Here is a 21,451-nt window from a genome sequence, read left to right as displayed (position 1 = left end):
TGGAAGGAACATTGGGGCTTCTTCTCAGTGTCTCTGACATAGGGTTTCACTGTCCCGGGAAAGTCTCTGCTAACACCCTGCAGAGCGCTGTGCCCAATATACAGAAACGTCTTGCGGTATCTCCTACAGGGAAAGTGCCAAGAGGGAATTCTCGATCTTGTTCTCAGTGTCTCTGAGAATTGCTCTGATTATCCATGTGACCTCTTTGCTAAGACTCTCCAGAGAGCCTTCCTCAAAACCAACACACATCTTGACATATCTCCCACATTGATCGCAGTGTCTCCAGAAACGGCATTCAAGGAGCCAGGAACTTTTCTGCCCACACTGTCCATTGAGTTGTCCTCAAAACCAATATACATCCTGCTATATCTCCCACATGGAAAATGCCAGGAGGCAAAAGTGGGGCTTATGTTTAGACTTTCTCGGAACTGCTTCAAATCAACTAGATATCTTTGTGCTGTAAATCTCCCAACAGACAAACGCAAAAGCAGCAAACATCTCGCTGTATGTCCCACATCCAAAGTGCCAAGAGAGTAATGTAGAGCTTGCTCTCCCTGTCTTTGAGTACAGTTTTCAGTGTCCCGGTTACCTCTTTGCTAACATTCTCTTCAGAGCTGCAGTGAAACCAGGAACCACGTGGAGAAGGCACCCACACTGAAAATGACTGGAAGGAACATTGGGGCTTCTTCTCAGTGTCTCTGACATAGGGTTTCACTGTCCCGGGAAAGTCTCTGCTAACACCCTGCAGAGCGCAGTGCCCAATATACAGAAACGTCTTGCGGTATCTCCTACAGGGAAAGTGCCAGGAGGAATTGTGGAGCTTGGTCTCAGTGTCTCTGAGAATTGCTCTGATTATCCGTGTGACCTCTTTGCTAAGACTCTCCAGAGAGCCTTCCTCAAAACCAACACACATCTTGACATATCTCCCGCATTGATCGCAGTGTCTCCAGAAACGGCATTCAAGGAGCCAGGAACTTTTCTGCCCACACTGTCCATTGAGTTGTCCTCAAAACCAATATACATCCTGCTATATCTCCCACATGGAAAATGCCAGGAGGCAAAAGTGGGGATTATGTTTAGACTTTCTCGGAACTGCTTCAAATCAACTAGATATCTTTGTGCTGTAAATCTCCCAACAGACAAACGCAAAAGCAGCAAACATCTCGCTGTATGTCCCACATCCAAAGTGCCAAGAGAGTAATGTAGAGCTTGCTCTCCCTGTCTTTGAGTACTGTTTTCAGTGTCCCGGTTACCTCTTTGCTAACATTCTCTTCAGAGCTGCAGTGAAACCAGGAACCACGTGGAGAAGGCACCCACACTGAAAATGCCTGGAAGGAACATTGGGGCTTCTTCTCAGTGTCTCTGACATAGGGTTTCACTGTCCCGGGAAAGTCTCTGCTAACACCCTGCAGAGCGCAGTGCCCAATATACAGAAACGTCTTGCGGTATCTCCTACAGGGAAAGTGCCAAGAGGGAATTCTCGATCTTGTTCTCAGTGTCTCTGAGAATTGCTCTGATTATCCGTGTGACCTCTTTGCTAAGACTCTCCAGAGAGCCTTCCTCAAAACCAACACACATCTTGACATATCTCCCACATTGATCGCAGTGTCTCCAGAAACGGCATTCAAGGAGCCAGGAACTTTTCTGCCCACACTGTCCATTGAGTTGTCCTCAAAACCAATATACATCCTGCTATATCTCCCACATGGAAAATGCCAGGAGGCAAAAGTGGGGCTTATGTTTAGACTTTCTCGGAACTGCTTCAAATCAACTAGATATCTTTGTGCTGTAAATCTCCCACCAGACAAACGCAAAAGCAGCAAACATCTCGCTGTATGTCCCACATCCAAAGTGCCAAGAGAGTAATGTAGAGCTTGCTCTCCCTGTCTTTGAGTACAGTTTTCAGTGTCCCGGTTACCTCTTTGCTAACATTCTCTTCAGAGCTGCAGTGAAACCAGGAACCACGTGGAGAAGGCACCCACACTGAAAATGACTGGAAGGAACATTGGGGCTTCTTCTCAGTGTCTCTGACATAGGGTTTCACTGTCCCGGGAAAGTCTCTGCTAACACCCTGCAGAGCGCTGTGCCCAATATACAGAAACGTCTTGCGGTATCTCCTACAGGGAAAGTGCCAAGAGGGAATTCTCGATCTTGTTCTCAGTGTCTCTGAGAATTGCTCTGATTATCCGTGTGACCTCTTTGCTAAGACTCTCCAGAGAGCCTTCCTCAAAACCAACACACATCTTGACATATCTCCCACATTGATCGCAGTGTCTCCAGAAACGGCATTCAAGGAGCCAGGAACTTTTCTGCCCACACTGTCCATTGAGTTGTCCTCAAAACCAATATACATCCTGCTATATCTCCCACATGGAAAATGCCAGGAGGCAAAAGTGGGGCTTATGTTTAGACTTTCTCGGAACTGCTTCAAATCAACTAGATATCTTTGTGCTGTAAATCTCCGAACAGACAAACGCAAAAGCAGCAAACATCTCGCTGTATGTCCCACATCCAAAGTGCCAAGAGAGTAATGTAGAGCTTGCTCTCCCTGTCTTTGAGTACTGTTTTCAGTGTCCCGGTTACCTCTTTGCTAACATTCTCTTCAGAGCTGCAGTGAAACCAGGAACCACGTGGAGAAGGCACCCACACTGAAAATGACTGGAAGGAACATTGGGGCTTCTTCTCAGTGTCTCTGACATAGGGTTTCACTGTCCCGGGAAAGTCTCTGCTAACACCCTGCAGAGCGCAGTGCCCAATATACAGAAACGTCTTGCGGTATCTCCTACAGGGAAAGTGCCAAGAGGGAATTCTCGATCTTGTTCTCAGTGTCTCTGAGAATTGCTCTGATTATCCGTGTGACCTCTTTGCTAAGACTCTCCGGAGAGCCTTCCTCAAAACCAACACACATCTTGACATATCTCCCGCATTGATCGCAGTGTCTCCAGAAACGGCATTCAAGGAGCCAGGAACTTTTCTGCCCACACTGTCCATTGAGTTGTCCTCAAAACCAATATACATCCTGCTATATCTCCCACATGGAAAATGCCAGGAGGGAAAAGTGGGGCTTATGTTTAGACTTTCTCGGAACTGCTTCAAATCAACTAGATATCTTTGTGCTGTAAATCTCCCAACAGACAAACGCAAAAGCAGCAAACATCTCGCTGTATGTCCCACATCCAAAGTGCCAAGAGAGTAATGTAGAGCTTGCTCTCCCTGTCTTTGAGTACAGTTTTCAGTGTCCCGGTTACCTCTTTGCTAACATTCTCTTCAGAGCTGCAGTGAAACCAGGAACCACGTGGAGAAGGCACCCACACTGAAAATGACTGGAAGGAACATTGGGGCTTCTTCTCAGTGTCTCTGACATAGGGTTTCACTGTCCCGGGAAAGTCTCTGCTAACACCCTGCAGAGCGCAGTGCCCAATATACAGAAACGTCTTGCGGTATCTCCTGCGGGGAAAGTGCCAGGAGGAATTGTGGAGCTTGGTCTCAGTGTCTCTGAGAATTGCTCTGATTATCCGTGTGACCTCTTTGCTAAGACTCTCCAGAGAGCCTTCCTCAAAACCAACACACATCTTGACATATCTCCCACATTGATCGCAGTGTCTCCAGAAACGGCATTCAAGGAGCCAGGAACTTTTCTGCCCACACTGTCCATTGAGTTGTCCTCAAAACCAATATACATCCTGCTATATCTCCCACATGGAAAATGCCAGGAGGCAAAAGTGGGGCTTATGTTTAGACTTTCTCGGAACTGCTTCAAATCAACTAGATATCTTTGTGCTGTAAATCTCCGAACAGACAAACGCAAAAGCAGCAAACATCTCGCTGTATGTCCCACATCCAAAGTGCCAAGAGAGTAATGTAGAGCTTGCTCTCCCTGTCTTTGAGTACTGTTTTCAGTGTCCCGGTTACCTCTTTGCTAACATTCTCTTCAGAGCTGCAGTGAAACCAGGAACCACGTGGAGAAGGCACCCACACTGAAAATGACTGGAAGGAACATTGGGGCTTCTTCTCAGTGTCTCTGACATAGGGTTTCACTGTCCCGGGAAAGTCTCTGCTAACACCCTGCAGAGCGCAGTGCCCAATATACAGAAACGTCTTGCGGTATCTCCTACAGGGAAAGTGCCAAGAGGGAATTCTCGATCTTGTTCTCAGTGTCTCTGAGAATTGCTCTGATTATCCGTGTGACCTCTTTGCTAAGACTCTCCGGAGAGCCTTCCTCAAAACCAACACACATCTTGACATATCTCCCGCATTGATCGCAGTGTCTCCAGAAACGGCATTCAAGGAGCCAGGAACTTTTCTGCCCACACTGTCCATTGAGTTGTCCTCAAAACCAATATACATCCTGCTATATCTCCCACATGGAAAATGCCAGGAGGGAAAAGTGGGGCTTATGTTTAGACTTTCTCGGAACTGCTTCAAATCAACTAGATATCTTTGTGCTGTAAATCTCCCAACAGACAAACGCAAAAGCAGCAAACATCTCGCTGTATGTCCCACATCCAAAGTGCCAAGAGAGTAATGTAGAGCTTGCTCTCCCTGTCTTTGAGTACAGTTTTCAGTGTCCCGGTTACCTCTTTGCTAACATTCTCTTCAGAGCTGCAGTGAAACCAGGAACCACGTGGAGAAGGCACCCACACTGAAAATGACTGGAAGGAACATTGGGGCTTCTTCTCAGTGTCTCTGACATAGGGTTTCACTGTCCCGGGAAAGTCTCTGCTAACACCCTGCAGAGCGCAGTGCCCAATATACAGAAACGTCTTGCGGTATCTCCTACAGGGAAAGTGCCAAGAGGGAATTCTCGATCTTGTTCTCAGTGTCTCTGAGAATTGCTCTGATTATCCGTGTGACCTCTTTGCTAAGACTCTCCAGAGAGACGGCCTCAAAACCAACACACATCTTGACATATCTCCCACATTGATCGCAGTGTCTCCAGAAACGGCATTCAAGGAGCCAGGAACTTTTCTGCCCACACTGTCCATTGAGTTGTCCTCAAAACCAATATACATCCTGCTATATCTCCCACATGGAAAATGCCAGGAGGCAAAAGTGGGGCTTATGTTTAGACTTTCTCGGAACTGCTTCAAATCAACTAGATATCTTTGTGCTGTAAATCTCCCAACAGACAAACGCAAAAGCAGCAAACATCTCGCTGTATGTCCCACATCCAAAGTGCCAAGAGAGTAATGTAGAGCTTGCTCTCCCTGTCTTTGAGTACAGTTTTCAGTGTCCCGGTTACCTCTTTGCTAACATTCTCTTCAGAGCTGCAGTGAAACCAGGAACCACGTGGAGAAGGCACCCACACTGAAAATGACTGGAAGGAACATTGGGGCTTCTTCTCAGTGTCTCTGACATAGGGTTTCACTGTCCCGGGAAAGTCTCTGCTAACACCCTGCAGAGCGCTGTGCCCAATATACAGAAACGTCTTGCGGTATCTCCTACAGGGAAAGTGCCAAGAGGGAATTCTCGATCTTGTTCTCAGTGTCTCTGAGAATTGCTCTGATTATCCGTGTGACCTCTTTGCTAAGACTCTCCAGAGAGCCTTCCTCAAAACCAACACACATCTTGACATATCTCCCGCATTGATCGCAGTGTCTCCAGAAACGGCATTCAAGGAGCCAGGAACTTTTCTGCCCACACTGTCCATTGAGTTGTCCTCAAAACCAATATACATCCTGCTATATCTCCCACATGGAAAATGCCAGGAGGCAAAAGTGGGGCTTATGTTTAGACTTTCTCGGAACTGCTTCAAATCAACTAGATATCTTTGTGCTGTAAATCTCCCAACAGACAAACGCAAAAGCAGCAAACATCTCGCTGTATGTCCCACATCCAAAGTGCCAAGAGAGTAATGTAGAGCTTGCTCTCCCTGTCTTTGAGTACAGTTTTCAGTGTCCCGGTTACCTCTTTGCTAACATTCTCTTCAGAGCTGCAGTGAAACCAGGAACCACGTGGAGAAGGCACCCACACTGAAAATGACTGGAAGGAACATTGGGGCTTCTTCTCAGTGTCTCTGACATAGGGTTTCACTGTCCCGGGAAAGTCTCTGCTAACACCCTGCAGAGCGCAGTGCCCAATATACAGAAACGTCTTGCGGTATCTCCTACGGGGAAAGTGCCAGGAGGAATTGTGGAGCTTGGTCTCAGTGTCTCTGAGAATTGCTCTGATTATCCGTGTGACCTCTTTGCTAAGACTCTCCAGAGAGCCTTCCTCAAAACCAACACACATCTTGACATATCTCCCACATTGATCGCAGTGTCTCCAGAAACGGCATTCAAGGAGCCAGGAACTTTTCTGCCCACACTGTCCATTGAGTTGTCCTCAAAACCAATATACATCCTGCTATATCTCCCACATGGAAAATGCCAGGAGGCAAAAGTGGGGCTTATGTTTAGACTTTCTCGGAACTGCTTCAAATCAACTAGATATCTTTGTGCTGTAAATCTCCCAACAGACAAACGCAAAAGCAGCAAACATCTCGCTGTATGTCCCACATCCAAAGTGCCAAGAGAGTAATGTAGAGCTTGCTCTCCCTGTCTTTGAGTACTGTTTTCAGTGTCCCGGTTACCTCTTTGCTAACATTCTCTTCAGAGCTGCAGTGAAACCAGGAACCACGTGGAGAAGGCACCCACACTGAAAATGACTGGAAGGAACATTGGGGCTTCTTCTCAGTGTCTCTGACATAGGGTTTCACTGTCCCGGGAAAGTCTCTGCTAACACCCTGCAGAGCGCAGTGCCCAATATACAGAAACGTCTTGCGGTATCTCCTACAGGGAAAGTGCCAAGAGGGAATTCTCGATCTTGTTCTCAGTGTCTCTGAGAATTGCTCTGATTATCCGTGTGACCTCTTTGCTAAGACTCTCCGGAGAGCCTTCCTCAAAACCAACACACATCTTGACATATCTCCCGCATTGATCGCAGTGTCTCCAGAAACGGCATTCAAGGAGCCAGGAACTTTTCTGCCCACACTGTCCATTGAGTTGTCCTCAAAACCAATATACATCCTGCTATATCTCCCACATGGAAAATGCCAGGAGGCAAAAGTGGGGATTGTGTTTAGACTTTCTCGGAACTGCTTCAAATCAACTAGATATCTTTGTGCTGTAAATCTCCCAACAGACAAACGCAAAAGCAGCAAACATCTCGCTGTATGTCCCACATCCAAAGTGCCAAGAGAGTAATGTAGAGCTTGCTCTCCCTGTCTTTGAGTACAGTTTTCAGTGTCCCGGTTACCTCTTTGCTAACATTCTCTTCAGAGCTGCAGTGAAACCAGGAACCACGTGGAGAAGGCACCCACACTGAAAATGACTGGAAGGAACATTGGGGCTTCTTCTCAGTGTCTCTGACATAGGGTTTCACTGTCCCGGGAAAGTCTCTGCTAACACCCTGCAGAGCGCAGTGCCCAATATACAGAAACGTCTTGCGGTATCTCCTACAGGGAAAGTGCCAAGAGGGAATTCTCGATCTTGTTCTCAGTGTCTCTGAGAATTGCTCTGATTATCCGTGTGACCTCTTTGCTAAGACTCTCCAGAGAGCCTTCCTCAAAACCAACACACATCTTGACATATCTCCCACATTGATCGCAGTGTCTCCAGAAACGGCATTCAAGGAGCCAGGAACTTTTCTGCCCACACTGTCCATTGAGTTGTCCTCAAAACCAATATACATCCTGCTATATCTCCCACATGGAAAATGCCAGGAGGCAAAAGTGGGGATTATGTTTAGACTTTCTCGGAACTGCTTCAAATCAACTAGATATCTTTGTGCTGTAAATCTCCCAACAGACAAAGGCAAAAGCAGCAAACATCTCGCTGTATGTCCCACATCCAAAGTGCCAAGAGAGTAATGTAGAGCTTGCTCTCCCTGTCTTTGAGTACAGTTTTCAGTGTCCCGGTTACCTCTTTGCTAACATTCTCTTCAGAGCTGCAGTGAAACCAGGAACCACGTGGAGAAGGCACCCACACTGAAAATGACTGGAAGGAACATTGGGGCTTCTTCTCAGTGTCTCTGACATAGGGTTTCACTGTCCCGGGAAAGTCTCTGCTAACACCCTGCAGAGCGCAGTGCCCAATATACAGAAACGTCTTGCGGTATCTCCTACAGGGAAAGTGCCAAGAGGGAATTCTCGATCTTGTTCTCAGTGTCTCTGAGAATTGCTCTGATTATCCGTGTGACCTCTTTGCTAAGACTCTCCGGAGAGCCTTCCTCAAACCAACACACATCTTGACATATCTCCCGCATTGATCGCAGTGTCTCCAGAAACGGCATTCAAGGAGCCAGGAACTTTTCTGCCCACACTGTCCATTGAGTTGTCCTCAAAACCAATATACATCCTGCTATATCTCCCACATGGAAAATGCCAGGAGGCAAAAGTGGGGATTATGTTTAGACTTTCTCGGAACTGCTTCAAATCAACTAGATATCTTTGTGCTGTAAATCTCCCAACAGACAAACGCAAAAGCAGCAAACATCTCGCTGTATGTCCCACATCCAAAGTGCCAAGAGAGTAATGTAGAGCTTGCTCTCCCTGTCTTTGAGTACTGTTTTCAGTGTCCCGGTTACCTCTTTGCTAACATTCTCTTCAGAGCTGCAGTGAAACCAGGAACCACGTGGAGAAGGCACCCACACTGAAAATGACTGGAAGGAACACTGGGGCTTCTTCTCAGTGTCTCTGATGTCGGGTTTCACTGTCCCGGGAAAGTCTCTGCTAACACCCTGCAGAGCGCAGTGCCCAATATACAGAAACGTCTTGCGGTATCTCCTACAGGGAAAGTGCCAGGAGGAATTGTGGAGCTTGGTCTCAGTGTCTCTGAGAATTGCTCTGATTATCCGTGTGACCTCTTTGCTAAGACTCTCCAGAGAGCCTTCCTCAAAACCAACACACATCTTGACATATCTCCCACATTGATCGCAGTGTCTCCAGAAACGACATTCAAGGAGCCAGGAACTTTTCTGCCCACACTGTCCATTGAGTTGTCCTCAAAACCAATATACATCCTGCTATATCTCCCACATGGAAAATGCCAGGAGGGAAAAGTGGGGCTTATGTTTAGACTTTCTCGGAACTGCTTCAAATCAACTAGATATCTTTGTGCTGTAAATCTCCCAACAGACAAACGCAAAAGCAGCAAACATCTCGCTGTATGTCCCACATCCAAAGTGCCAAGAGAGTAATGTAGAGCTTGCTCTCCCTGTCTTTGAGTACAGTTTTCAGTGTCCCGGTTACCTCTTTGCTAACATTCTCTTCAGAGCTGCAGTGAAACCAGGAACCACGTGGAGAAGGCACCCACACTGAAAATGACTGGAAGGAACATTGGGGCTTCTTCTCAGTGTCTCTGACATAGGGTTTCACTGTCCCGGGAAAGTCTCTGCTAACACCCTGCAGAGCGCAGTGCCCAATATACAGAAACGTCTTGCGGTATCTCCTACAGGGAAAGTGCCAAGAGGGAATTCTCGATCTTGTTCTCAGTGTCTCTGAGAATTGCTCTGATTATCCGTGTGACCTCTTTGCTAAGACTCTCCAGAGAGCCTTCCTCAAAACCAACACACATCTTGACATATCTCCCGCATTGATCGCAGTGTCTCCAGAAACGGCATTCAAGGAGCCAGGAACTTTTCTGCCCACACTGTCCATTGAGTTGTCCTCAAAACCAATATACATCCTGCTATATCTCCCACATGGAAAATGCCAGGAGGCAAAAGTGGGGATTATGTTTAGACTTTCTCGGAACTGCTTCAAATCAACTAGATATCTTTGTGCTGTAAATCTCCCAACAGACAAACGCAAAAGCAGCAAACATCTCGCTGTATGTCCCACATCCAAAGTGCCAAGAGAGTAATGTAGAGCTTGCTCTCCCTGTCTTTGAGTACTGTTTTCAGTGTCCCGGTTACCTCTTTGCTAACATTCTCTTCAGAGCTGCAGTGAAACCAGGAACCACGTGGAGAAGGCACCCACACTGAAAATGACTGGAAGGAACATTGGGGCTTCTTCTCAGTGTCTCTGATGTCGGGTTTCACTGTCACGGGAAAGTCTCTGCTAACACCCTGCAGAGCGCAGTGCCCAATATACAGAAACGTCTTGCGGTATCTCCTACAGGGAAAGTGCCAGGAGGAATTGTGGAGCTTGGTCTCAGTGTCTCTGAGAATTGCTCTGATTATCCGTGTGACCTCTTTGCTAAGACTCTCCAGAGAGCCTTCCTCAAAACCAACACACATCTTGACATATCTCCCGCATTGATCGCAGTGTCTCCAGAAACGACATTCAAGGAGCCAGGAACTTTTCTGCCCACACTGTCCATTGAGTTGTCCTCAAAACCAATATACATCCTGCTATATCTCCCACATGGAAAATGCCAGGAGGCAAAAGTGGGGCTTATGTTTAGACTTTCTCGGAACTGCTTCAAATCAACTAGATATCTTTGTGCTGTAAATCTCCCAACAGACAAACGCAAAAGCAGCAAACATCTCGCTGTATGTCCCACATCCAAAGTGCCAAGAGAGTAATGTAGAGCTTGCTCTCCCTGTCTTTGAGTACAGTTTTCAGTGTCCCGGTTACCTCTTTGCTAACATTCTCTTCAGAGCTGCAGTGAAACCAGGAACCACGTGGAGAAGGCACCCACACTGAAAATGCCTGGAAGGAACATTGGGGCTTCTTCTCAGTGTCTCTGACATAGGGTTTCACTGTCCCGGGAAAGTCTCTGCTAACACCCTGCAGAGCGCAGTGCCCAATATACAGAAACGTCTTGCGGTATCTCCTACGGGGAAAGTGCCAGGAGGAATTGTGGAGCTTGGTCTCAGTGTCTCTGAGAATTGCTCTGATTATCCGTGTGACCTCTTTGCTAAGACTCTCCAGAGAGCCTTCCTCAAAACCAACACACATCTTGACATATCTCCCACATTGATCGCAGTGTCTCCAGAAACGGCATTCAAGGAGCCAGGAACTTTTCTGCCCACACTGTCCATTGAGTTGTCCTCAAAACCAATATACATCCTGCTATATCTCCCACATGGAAAATGCCAGGAGGCAAAAGTGGGGCTTATGTTTAGACTTTCTCGGAACTGCTTCAAATCAACTAGATATCTTTGTGCTGTAAATCTCCGAACAGACAAACGCAAAAGCAGCAAACATCTCGCTGTATGTCCCACATCCAAAGTGCCAAGAGAGTAATGTAGAGCTTGCTCTCCCTGTCTTTGAGTACTGTTTTCAGTGTCCCGGTTACCTCTTTGCTAACATTCTCTTCAGAGCTGCAGTGAAACCAGGAACCACGTGGAGAAGGCACCCACACTGAAAATGACTGGAAGGAACATTGGGGCTTCTTCTCAGTGTCTCTGACATAGGGTTTCACTGTCCCGGGAAAGTCTCTGCTAACACCCTGCAGAGCGCAGTGCCCAATATACAGAAACGTCTTGCGGTATCTCCTACAGGGAAAGTGCCAAGAGGGAATTCTCGATCTTGTTCTCAGTGTCTCTGAGAATTGCTCTGATTATCCGTGTGACCTCTTTGCTAAGACTCTCCGGAGAGCCTTCCTCAAAACCAACACACATCTTGACATATCTCCCGCATTGATCGCAGTGTCTCCAGAAACGGCATTCAAGGAGCCAGGAACTTTTCTGCCCACACTGTCCATTGAGTTGTCCTCAAAACCAATATACATCCTGCTATATCTCCCACATGGAAAATGCCAGGAGGCAAAAGTGGGGATTATGTTTAGACTTTCTCGGAACTGCTTCAAATCAACTAGATATCTTTGTGCTGTAAATCTCCCAACAGCCAAAGGCAAAAGCAGCAAACATCTCGCTGTATGTCCCACATCCAAAGTGCCAAGAGAGTAATGTAGAGCTTGCTCTCCCTGTCTTTGAGTACAGTTTTCAGTGTCCCGGTTACCTCTTTGCTAACATTCTCTTCAGAGCTGCAGTGAAACCAGGAACCACGTGGAGAAGGCACCCACACTGAAAATGCCTGGAAGGAACATTGGGGCTTCTTCTCAGTGTCTCTGACATAGGGTTTCACTGTCCCGGGAAAGTCTCTGCTAACACCCTGCAGAGCGCAGTGCCCAATATACAGAAACGTCTTGCGGTATCTCCTACAGGGAAAGTGCCAAGAGGGAATTCTCGATCTTGTTCTCAGTGTCTCTGAGAATTGCTCTGATTATCCGTGTGACCTCTTTGCTAAGACTCTCCAGAGAGCCTTCCTCAAAACCAACACACATCTTGACATATCTCCCACATTGATCGCAGTGTCTCCAGAAACGGCATTCAAGGAGCCAGGAACTTTTCTGCCCACACTGTCCATTGAGTTGTCCTCAAAACCAATATACATCCTGCTATATCTCCCACATGGAAAATGCCAGGAGGCAAAAGTGGGGATTATGTTTAGACTTTCTGGGAACTGCTTCAAATCAACTAGATATCTTTGTGCTGTAAATCTCCCAACAGCCAAAGGCAAAAGCAGCAAACATCTCGCTGTATGTCCCACATCCAAAGTGCCAAGAGAGTAATGTAGAGCTTGCTCTCCCTGTCTTTGAGTACAGTTTTCAGTGTCCCGGTTACCTCTTTGCTAACATTCTCTTCAGAGCTGCAGTGAAACCAGGAACCACGTGGAGAAGGCACCCACACTGAAAATGCCTGGAAGGAACATTGGGGCTTCTTCTCAGTGTCTCTGACATAGGGTTTCACTGTCCCGGGAAAGTCTCTGCTAACACCCTGCAGAGCGCAGTGCCCAATATACAGAAACGTCTTGCGGTATCTCCTACAGGGAAAGTGCCAGGAGGAATTGTGGAGCTTGGTCTCAGTGTCTCTGAGAATTGCTCTGATTATCCGTGTGACCTCTTTGCTAAGACTCTCCAGAGAGCCTTCCTCAAAACCAACACACATCTTGACATATCTCCCGCATTGATCACAGTGTCTCCAGAAACGACATTCAAGGAGCCAGGAACTTTTCTGCCCACACTGTCCATTGAGTTGTCCTCAAAACCAATATACATCCTGCTATATCTCCCACATGGAAAATGCCAGGAGGCAAAAGTGGGGCTTATGTTTAGACTTTCTCGGAACTGCTTCAAATCAACTAGATATCTTTGTGCTGTAAATCTCCCAACAGACAAACGCAAAAGCAGCAAACATCTCGCTGTATGTCCCACATCCAAAGTGCCAAGAGAGTAATGTAGAGCTTGCTCTCCCTGTCTTTGAGTACAGTTTTCAGTGTCCCGGTTACCTCTTTGCTAACATTCTCTTCAGAGCTGCAGTGAAACCAGGAACCACGTGGAGAAGGCACCCACACTGAAAATGACTGGAAGGAACATTGGGGCTTCTTCTCAGTGTCTCTGACATAGGGTTTCACTGTCCCGGGAAAGTCTCTGCTAACACCCTGCAGAGCGCAGTGCCCAATATACAGAAACGTCTTGCGGTATCTCCTACAGGGAAAGTGCCAAGAGGGAATTCTCGATCTTGTTCTCAGTGTCTCTGAGAATTGCTCTGATTATCCGTGTGACCTCTTTGCTAAGACTCTCCGGAGAGCCTTCCTCAAAACCAACACACATCTTGACATATCTCCCGCATTGATCGCAGTGTCTCCAGAAACGGCATTCAAGGAGCCAGGAACTTTTCTGCCCACACTGTCCATTGAGTTGTCCTCAAAACCAATATACATCCTGCTATATCTCCCACATGGAAAATGCCAGGAGGCAAAAGTGGGGCTTATGTTTAGACTTTCTCGGAACTGCTTCAAATCAACTAGATATCTTTGTGCTGTAAATCTCCCAACAGACAAACGCAAAAGCAGCAAACATCTCGCTGTATGTCCCACATCCAAAGTGCCAAGAGAGTAATGTAGAGCTTGCTCTCCCTGTCTTTGAGTACTGTTTTCAGTGTCCCGGTTACCTCTTTGCTAACATTCTCTTCAGAGCTGCAGTGAAACCAGGAACCACGTGGAGAAGGCACCCACACTGAAAATGACTGGAAGGAACACTGGGGCTTCTTCTCAGTGTCTCTGATGTCGGGTTTCACTGTCACGGGAAAGTCTCTGCTAACACCCTGCAGAGCGCAGTGCCCAATATACAGAAACGTCTTGCGGTATCTCCTACGGGGAAAGTGCCAGGAGGAATTGTGGAGCTTGGTCTCAGTGTCTCTGAGAATTGCTCTGATTATCCGTGTGACCTCTTTGCTAAGACTCTCCAGAGAGCCTTCCTCAAAACCAACACACATCTTGACATATCTCCCGCATTGATCGCAGTGTCTCCAGAAACGGCATTCAAGGAGCCAGGAACTTTTCTGCCCACACTGTCCATTGAGTTGTCCTCAAAACCAATATACATCCTGCTATATCTCCCACATGGAAAATGCCAGGAGGCAAAAGTGGGGATTATGTTTAGACTTTCTCGGAACTGCTTCAAATCAACTAGATATCTTTGTGCTGTAAATCTCCCAACAGCCAAACGCAAAAGCAGCAAACATCTCGCTGTATGTCCCACATCCAAAGTGCCAAGAGAGTAATGTAGAGCTTGCTCTCCCTGTCTTTGAGTACAGTTTTCAGTGTCCCGGTTACCTCTTTGCTAACATTCTCTTCAGAGCTGCAGTGAAACCAGGAACCACGTGGAGAAGGCACCCACACTGAAAATGACTGGAAGGAACATTGGGGCTTCTTCTCAGTGTCTCTGACATAGGGTTTCACTGTCCCGGGAAAGTCTCTGCTAACACCCTGCAGAGCGCAGTGCCCAATATACAGAAACGTCTTGCGGTATCTCCTACAGGGAAAGTGCCAGGAGGAATTGTGGAGCTTGGTCTCAGTGTCTCTGAGAATTGCTCTGATTATCCGTGTGACCTCTTTGCTAAGACTCTCCAGAGAGCCTTCCTCAAAACCAACACACATCTTGACATATCTCCCGCATTGATCACAGTGTCTCCAGAAACGACATTCAAGGAGCCAGGAACTTTTCTGCCCACACTGTCCATTGAGTTGTCCTCAAAACCAATATACATCCTGCTATATCTCCCACATGGAAAATGCCAGGAGGCAAAAGTGGGGCTTATGTTTAGACTTTCTCGGAACTGCTTCAAATCAACTAGATATCTTTGTGCTGTAAATCTCCCAACAGACAAACGCAAAAGCAGCAAACATCTCGCTGTATGTCCCACATCCAAAGTGCCAAGAGAGTAATGTAGAGCTTGCTCTCCCTGTCTTTGAGTACAGTTTTCAGTGTCCCGGTTACCTCTTTGCTAACATTCTCTTCAGAGCTGCAGTGAAACCAGGAACCACGTGGAGAAGGCACCCACACTGAAAATGACTGGAAGGAACATTGGGGCTTCTTCTCAGTGTCTCTGACATAGGGTTTCACTGTCCCGGGAAAGTCTCTGCTAACACCCTGCAGAGCGCAGTGCCCAATATACAGAAACGTCTTGCGGTATCTCCTACAGGGAAAGTGCCAAGAGGGAATTCTCGATCTTGTTCTCAGTGTCTCTGAGAATTGCTCTGATTATCCGTGTGACCTCTTTGCTAAGACTCTCCGGAGAGCCTTCCTCAAAACCAACACACATCTTGACATATCTCCCGCATTGATCGCAGTGTCTCCAGAAACGGCATTCAAGGAGCCAGGAACTTTTCTGCCCACACTGTCCATTGAGTTGTCCTCAAAACCAATATACATCCTGCTATATCTCCCACATGGAAAATGCCAGGAGGCAAAAGTGGGGCTTATGTTTAGACTTTCTCGGAACTGCTTCAAATCAACTAGATATCTTTGTGCTGTAAATCTCCCAACAGACAAACGCAAAAGCAGCAAACATCTCGCTGTATGTCCCACATCCAAAGTGCCAAGAGAGTAATGTAGAGCTTGCTCTCCCTGTCTTTGAGTACTGTTTTCAGTGTCCCGGTTACCTCTTTGCTAACATTCTCTTCAGAGCTGCAGTGAAACCAGGAACCACGTGGAGAAGGCACCCACACTGAAAATGACTGGAAGGAACACTGGGGCTTCTTCTCAGTGTCTCTGATGTCGGGTTTCACTGTCACGGGAAAGTCTCTGCTAACACCCTGCAGAGCGCAGTGCCCAATATACAGAAACGTCTTGCGGTATCTCCTACAGGGAAAGTGCCAGGAGGAATTGTGGAGCTTGGTCTCAGTGTCTCTGAGAATTGCTCTGATTATCCGTGTGACCTCTTTGCTAAGACTCTCCAGAGAGCCTTCCTCAAAACCAACACACATCTTGACATATCTCCCGCATTGATCGCAGTGTCTCCAGAAACGGCATTCAAGGAGCCAGGAACTTTTCTGCCCACACTGTCCATTGAGTTGTCCTCAAAACCAATATACATCCTGCTATATCTCCCACATGGAAAATGCCAGGAGGGAAAAGTGGGGCTTATGTTTAGACTTTCTCGGAACTGCTTCAAATCAACTAGATATCTTTGTGCTGTAAATCTCCCAACAGACAAACGCAAAAGCAGCAAACATCTCGCTGTATGTCCCACATCCAAAGTGCCAAGAGAGTAATGTAGAGCTTGCTCTCCCTGTCTTTGAGTACAGTTTTCAGTGTCCCGGTTACCTCTTTGCTAACATTCTCTTCAGAGCTGCAGTGAAACCAGGAACCACGTGGAGAAGGCACCCACACTGAAAATGACTGGAAGGAACATTGGGGCTTCTTCTCAGTGTCTCTGACATAGGGTTTCACTGTCCCGGGAAAGTCTCTGCTAACACCCTGCAGAGCGCAGTGCCCAATATACAGAAACGTCTTGCGGTATCTCCTACAGGGAAAGTGCCAGGAGGAATTGTGGAGCTTGGTCTCAGTGTCTCTGAGAATTGCTCTGATTATCCGTGTGACCTCTTTGCTAAGACTCTCCAGAGAGCCTTCCTCAAAACCAACACACATCTTGACATATCTCCCTCATTGATCGCAGTGTCTCCAGAAACGGCATTCAAGGAGCCAGGAACTTTTCTGCCCACACTGTCCATTGAGTTGTCCTCAAAACCAATATACATCCTGCTATATCTCCCACATGGAAAATGCCAGGAGGGAAAAGTGGGGATTATGTTTAGACTTTCTGGGAACTGCTTCAAATCAACTAGATATCTTTGTGCTGTAAATCTCCCAACAGCCAAACGCAAAAGCAGCAAACATCTCGCTGTATGTCCCACATCCAAAGTGCCAAGAGAGTAATGTAGAGCCTGCTCTCCCTGTCTTTGAGTACAGTTTTCAGTGTCCCGGTTACCTCTTTGCTAACATTCTCTTCAGAGCTGCAGTGAAACCAGGAACCACGTGGAGAAGGCACCCACACTGAAAATGACTGGAAGGAACATTGGGTCTTCTTCTCAGTGTCTCTGACATAGGGTTTCACTGTCCCGGGAAAGTCTCTGCTAACACCCTGCAGAGCGCAGTGCCCAATATACAGAAACGTCTTGCGGTATCTCCTACAGGGAAAGTGCCAAGAGGGAATTCTCGATCTTGTTCTCAGTGTCTCTGAGAATTGCTCTGATTATCCGTGTGACCTCTTTGCTAAGACTCTCCGGAGAGCCTTCCTCAAAACCAACACACATCTTGACATATCTCCCGCATTGATCGCAGTGTCTCCAGAAACGGCATTCAAGGAGCCAGGAACTTTTCTGCCCACACTGTCCATTGAGTTGTCCTCAAAACCAATATACATCCTGCTATATCTCCCACATGGAAAATGCCAGGAGGCAAAAGTGGGGATTATGTTTAGACTTTCTCGGAACTGCTTCAAATCAACTAGATATCTTTGTGCTGTAAATCTCCCAACAGACAAACGCAAAAGCAGCAAACATCTCGCTGTATGTCCCACATCCAAAGTGCCAAGAGAGTAATGTGGAGCTTGCTCTCCCTGTCTTTGAGTACTGTTTTCAGTGTCCCGGTTACCTCTTTGCTAACATTCTCTTCAGAGCTGCAGTGAAACCAGGAACCACGTGGAGAAGGCACCCACACTGAAAATGACTGGAAGGAACACTGGGGCTTCTTCTCAGTGTCTCTGATGTCGGGTTTCACTGTCCCGGGAAAGTCTCTGCTAACACCCTGCAGAGCGCAGTGCCCAATATACAGAAACGTCTTGCGGTATCTCCTACAGGGAAAGTGCCAGGAGGAATTGTGGAGCTAGTTCTCAGTGTCTCTGAGAATTGCTCTGATTATCCGTGTGACCTCTTTGCTAAGACTCTCCAGAGAGCCTTCCTCAAAACCAACACACATCTTGACATATCTCCCGCATTGATCGCAGTGTCTCCAGAAACGGCATTCAAGGAGCCAGGAACTTTTCTGCCCACACTGTCCATTGAGTTGTCCTCAAAACCAATATACATCCTGCTATATCTCCCACATGGAAAATGCCAGGAGGCAAAAGTGGGGATTATGTTTAGACTTTCTCGGAACTGCTTCAAATCAACTAGATATCTTTGTGCTGTAAATCTCCCAACAGACAAACGCAAAAGCAGCAAACATCTCGCTGTATGTCCCACATCCAAAGTGCCAAGAGAGTAATGTAGAGCTTGCTCTCCCTGTCTTTGAGTACTGTTTTCAGTGTCCCGGTTACCTCTTTGCTAACATTCTCTTCAGAGCTGCAGTGAAACCAGGAACCACGTGGAGAAGGCACCCACACTGAAAATGACTGGAAGGAACACTGGGGCTTCTTCTCAGTGTCTCTGATGTCGGGTTTCACTGTCACGGGAAAGTCTCTGCTAACACCCTGCAGAGCGCAGTGCCCAATATACAGAAACGTCTTGCGGTATCTCCTACAGGGAAAGTGCCAAGAGGGAATTCTCGATCTTGTTCTCAGTGTCTCTGAGAATTGCTCTGATTATCCGTGTGACCTCTTTGCTAAGACTCTCCAGAGAGCCTTCCTCAAAACCAACACACATCTTGACATATCTCCCGCATTGATCGCAGTGTCTCCAGAAACGGCATTCAAGGAGCCAGGAACTTTTCTGCCCACACTGTCCATTGAGTTGTCCTCAAAACCAATATACATCCTGCTATATCTCCCACATGGAAAATGCCAGGAGGCAAAAGTGGGGATTATGTTTAGACTTTCTGGGAACTGCTTCAAATCAACTAGATATCTTTGTGCAGTAAATCTCCCAACAGACAAACGCAAAAGCAACAAACATCTCGCTGTATGTCCCACATCCAAAGTGCCAAGAGAGTAATGTAGAGCTTGCTCTCCCTGTCTTTGAGTACAGTTTTCAGTGTCCCGGTTACCTCTTTGCTAACATTCTCTTCAGAGCTGCAGTGAAACCAGGAACCACGTGGAGAAGGCACCCACACTGAAAATGACTGGAAGGAACATTGGGGCTTCTTCTCAGTGTCTCTGACATAGGGTTTCACTGTCCCGGGAAAGTCTCTGCTAACACCCTGCAGAGCGCAGTGCCCAATATACAGAAACGTCTTGCGGTATCTCCTACAGGGAAAGTGCCAGGAGGAATTGTGGAGCTTGGTCTCAGTGTCTCTGAGAATTGCTCTGATTATCCGTGTGACCTCTTTGCTAAGACTCTCCAGAGAGCCGTCCTCAAAACCAACACACATCTTGACATATCTCCCACATTGATCGCAGTGTCTCCAGAAACGGCATTCAAGGAGCCAGGAACTTTTCTGCCCACACTGTCCATTGAGTTGTCCTCAAAACCAATATACATCCTGCTATATCTCCCACATGGAAAATGCCAGGAGGCAAAAGTGGGGATTATGTTTAGACTTTCTCGGAACTGCTTCAAATCAACTAGATATCTTTGTGCTGTAAATCTCCCAACAGACAAACGCAAAAGCAGCAAACATCTCGCTGTATGTCCCACATCCAAAGTGCCAAGAGAGTAATGTAGAGCTTGCTCTCCCTGTCTTTGAGTACAGTTTTCAGTGTCCCGGTTACCTCTTTGCTAACATTCTCTTCAGAGCTGCAGTGAAACCAGGAACCACGTGGAGAAGGCACCCACACTGAAAATGCCTGGAAGGTACATTGGGGCTTCTTCTCAGTGTCTCTGACATAGGGTTTCACTGTCCCGGGAAAGTCTCTGCTAACACCCTGCAGAGCGCAGTGCCCAATATACAGAAACGTCTTGCGGTATCTCCTACAGGGAAAGTGCCAAGAGGGAATTCTCGATCTTGTTCTCAGTGTCTCTGAGAATTGCTCTGATTATCCGTGTGACCTCTTTGCTAAGACTCTCCAGAGAGCCTTCCTCAAAACCAACACACATCTTGACATATCTCCCACATTGATCGCAGTGTCTCCAGAAACGGCATTCAAGGAGCCAGGAACTTTTCTGCCCACACTGTCCATTGAGTTGTCCTCAAAACCAATATACATCCTGCTATATCTCCCACATGGAAAATGCCAGGAGGGAAAAGTGGGGCTTATGTTTAGACTTTCTCGGAACTGCTTCAAATCAGCTAGATATCTTTGTGCTGTAAATCTCCCAACAGACAAACGCAAAAGCAGCAAACATCTCCCTGTATGTCCCACATCCAAAGTGCCAAGAGAGTAATGTAGAGCTTGCTCTCCCTGTCTTTGAGTACAGTTTTCAGTGTCCCGGTTACCTCTTTGCTAACATTCTCTTCAGAGCTGCAGTGAAACCAGGAACCACATGGAGAAGGCACCCACACTGAAAATGACTGGAAGGAACATTGGGGCTTCTTCTCAGTGTCTCTGACATAGGGTTTCACTGTCCCGGGAAAGTCTCTGCTAACACCCTGCAGAGCGCAGTGCCCAATATACAGAAACGTCTTGCGGTATCTCCTACAGGGAAAGTGCCAAGAGGGAATTCTCGATCTTGGTCTCAGTGTCTCTGAGAATTGCTCTGATTATCCGTGTGACCTCTTTGCTAAGACTCTCCAGAGAGCCTTCCTCAAAACCAACACACATCTTGACATATCTCCCACATTGATCGCAGTGTCTCCAGAAACGGCATTCAAGGAGCCAGGAACTTTTCTGCCCACACTGTCCATTGAGTTGTCCTCAAAACCAATATACATCCTGCTATATCTCCCACATGGAAAATGCCAGGAGGCAAAAGTGGGGCTTATGTTTAGACTTTCTCGGAACTGCTTCAAATCAACTAGATATCTTTGTGCTGTAAATCTCCCAACAGACAAACGCAAAAGCAGCAAACATCTCGCTGTATGTCCCACATCCAAAGTGCCAAGAGAGTAATGTAGAGCTTGCTCTCCCTGTCTTTGAGTACAGTTTTCAGTGTCCCGGTTACCTCTTTGCTAACATTCTCTTCAGAGCTGCAGTGAAACCAGGAACCACGTGGAGAAGGCACCCACACTGAAAATGCCTGGAAGGTACATTGGGGCTTCTTCTCAGTGTCTCTGACATAGGGTTTCACTGTCCCGGGAAAGTCTCTGCTAACACCCTGCAGAGCGCAGTGCCCAATATACAGAAACGTCTTGCGGTATCTCCTACAGGGAAAGTGCCAGGAGGAATTGTGGAGCTTGGTCTCAGTGTCTCTGAGAATTGCTCT

This window comes from Larus michahellis, chromosome 10 (assembly GCF_964199755.1).
Source record: "Larus michahellis chromosome 10, bLarMic1.1, whole genome shotgun sequence".
Lineage (NCBI taxonomy): Eukaryota > Metazoa > Chordata > Aves > Charadriiformes > Laridae > Larus > Larus michahellis.
This window is presented reverse-complemented; position numbering follows the sequence as displayed.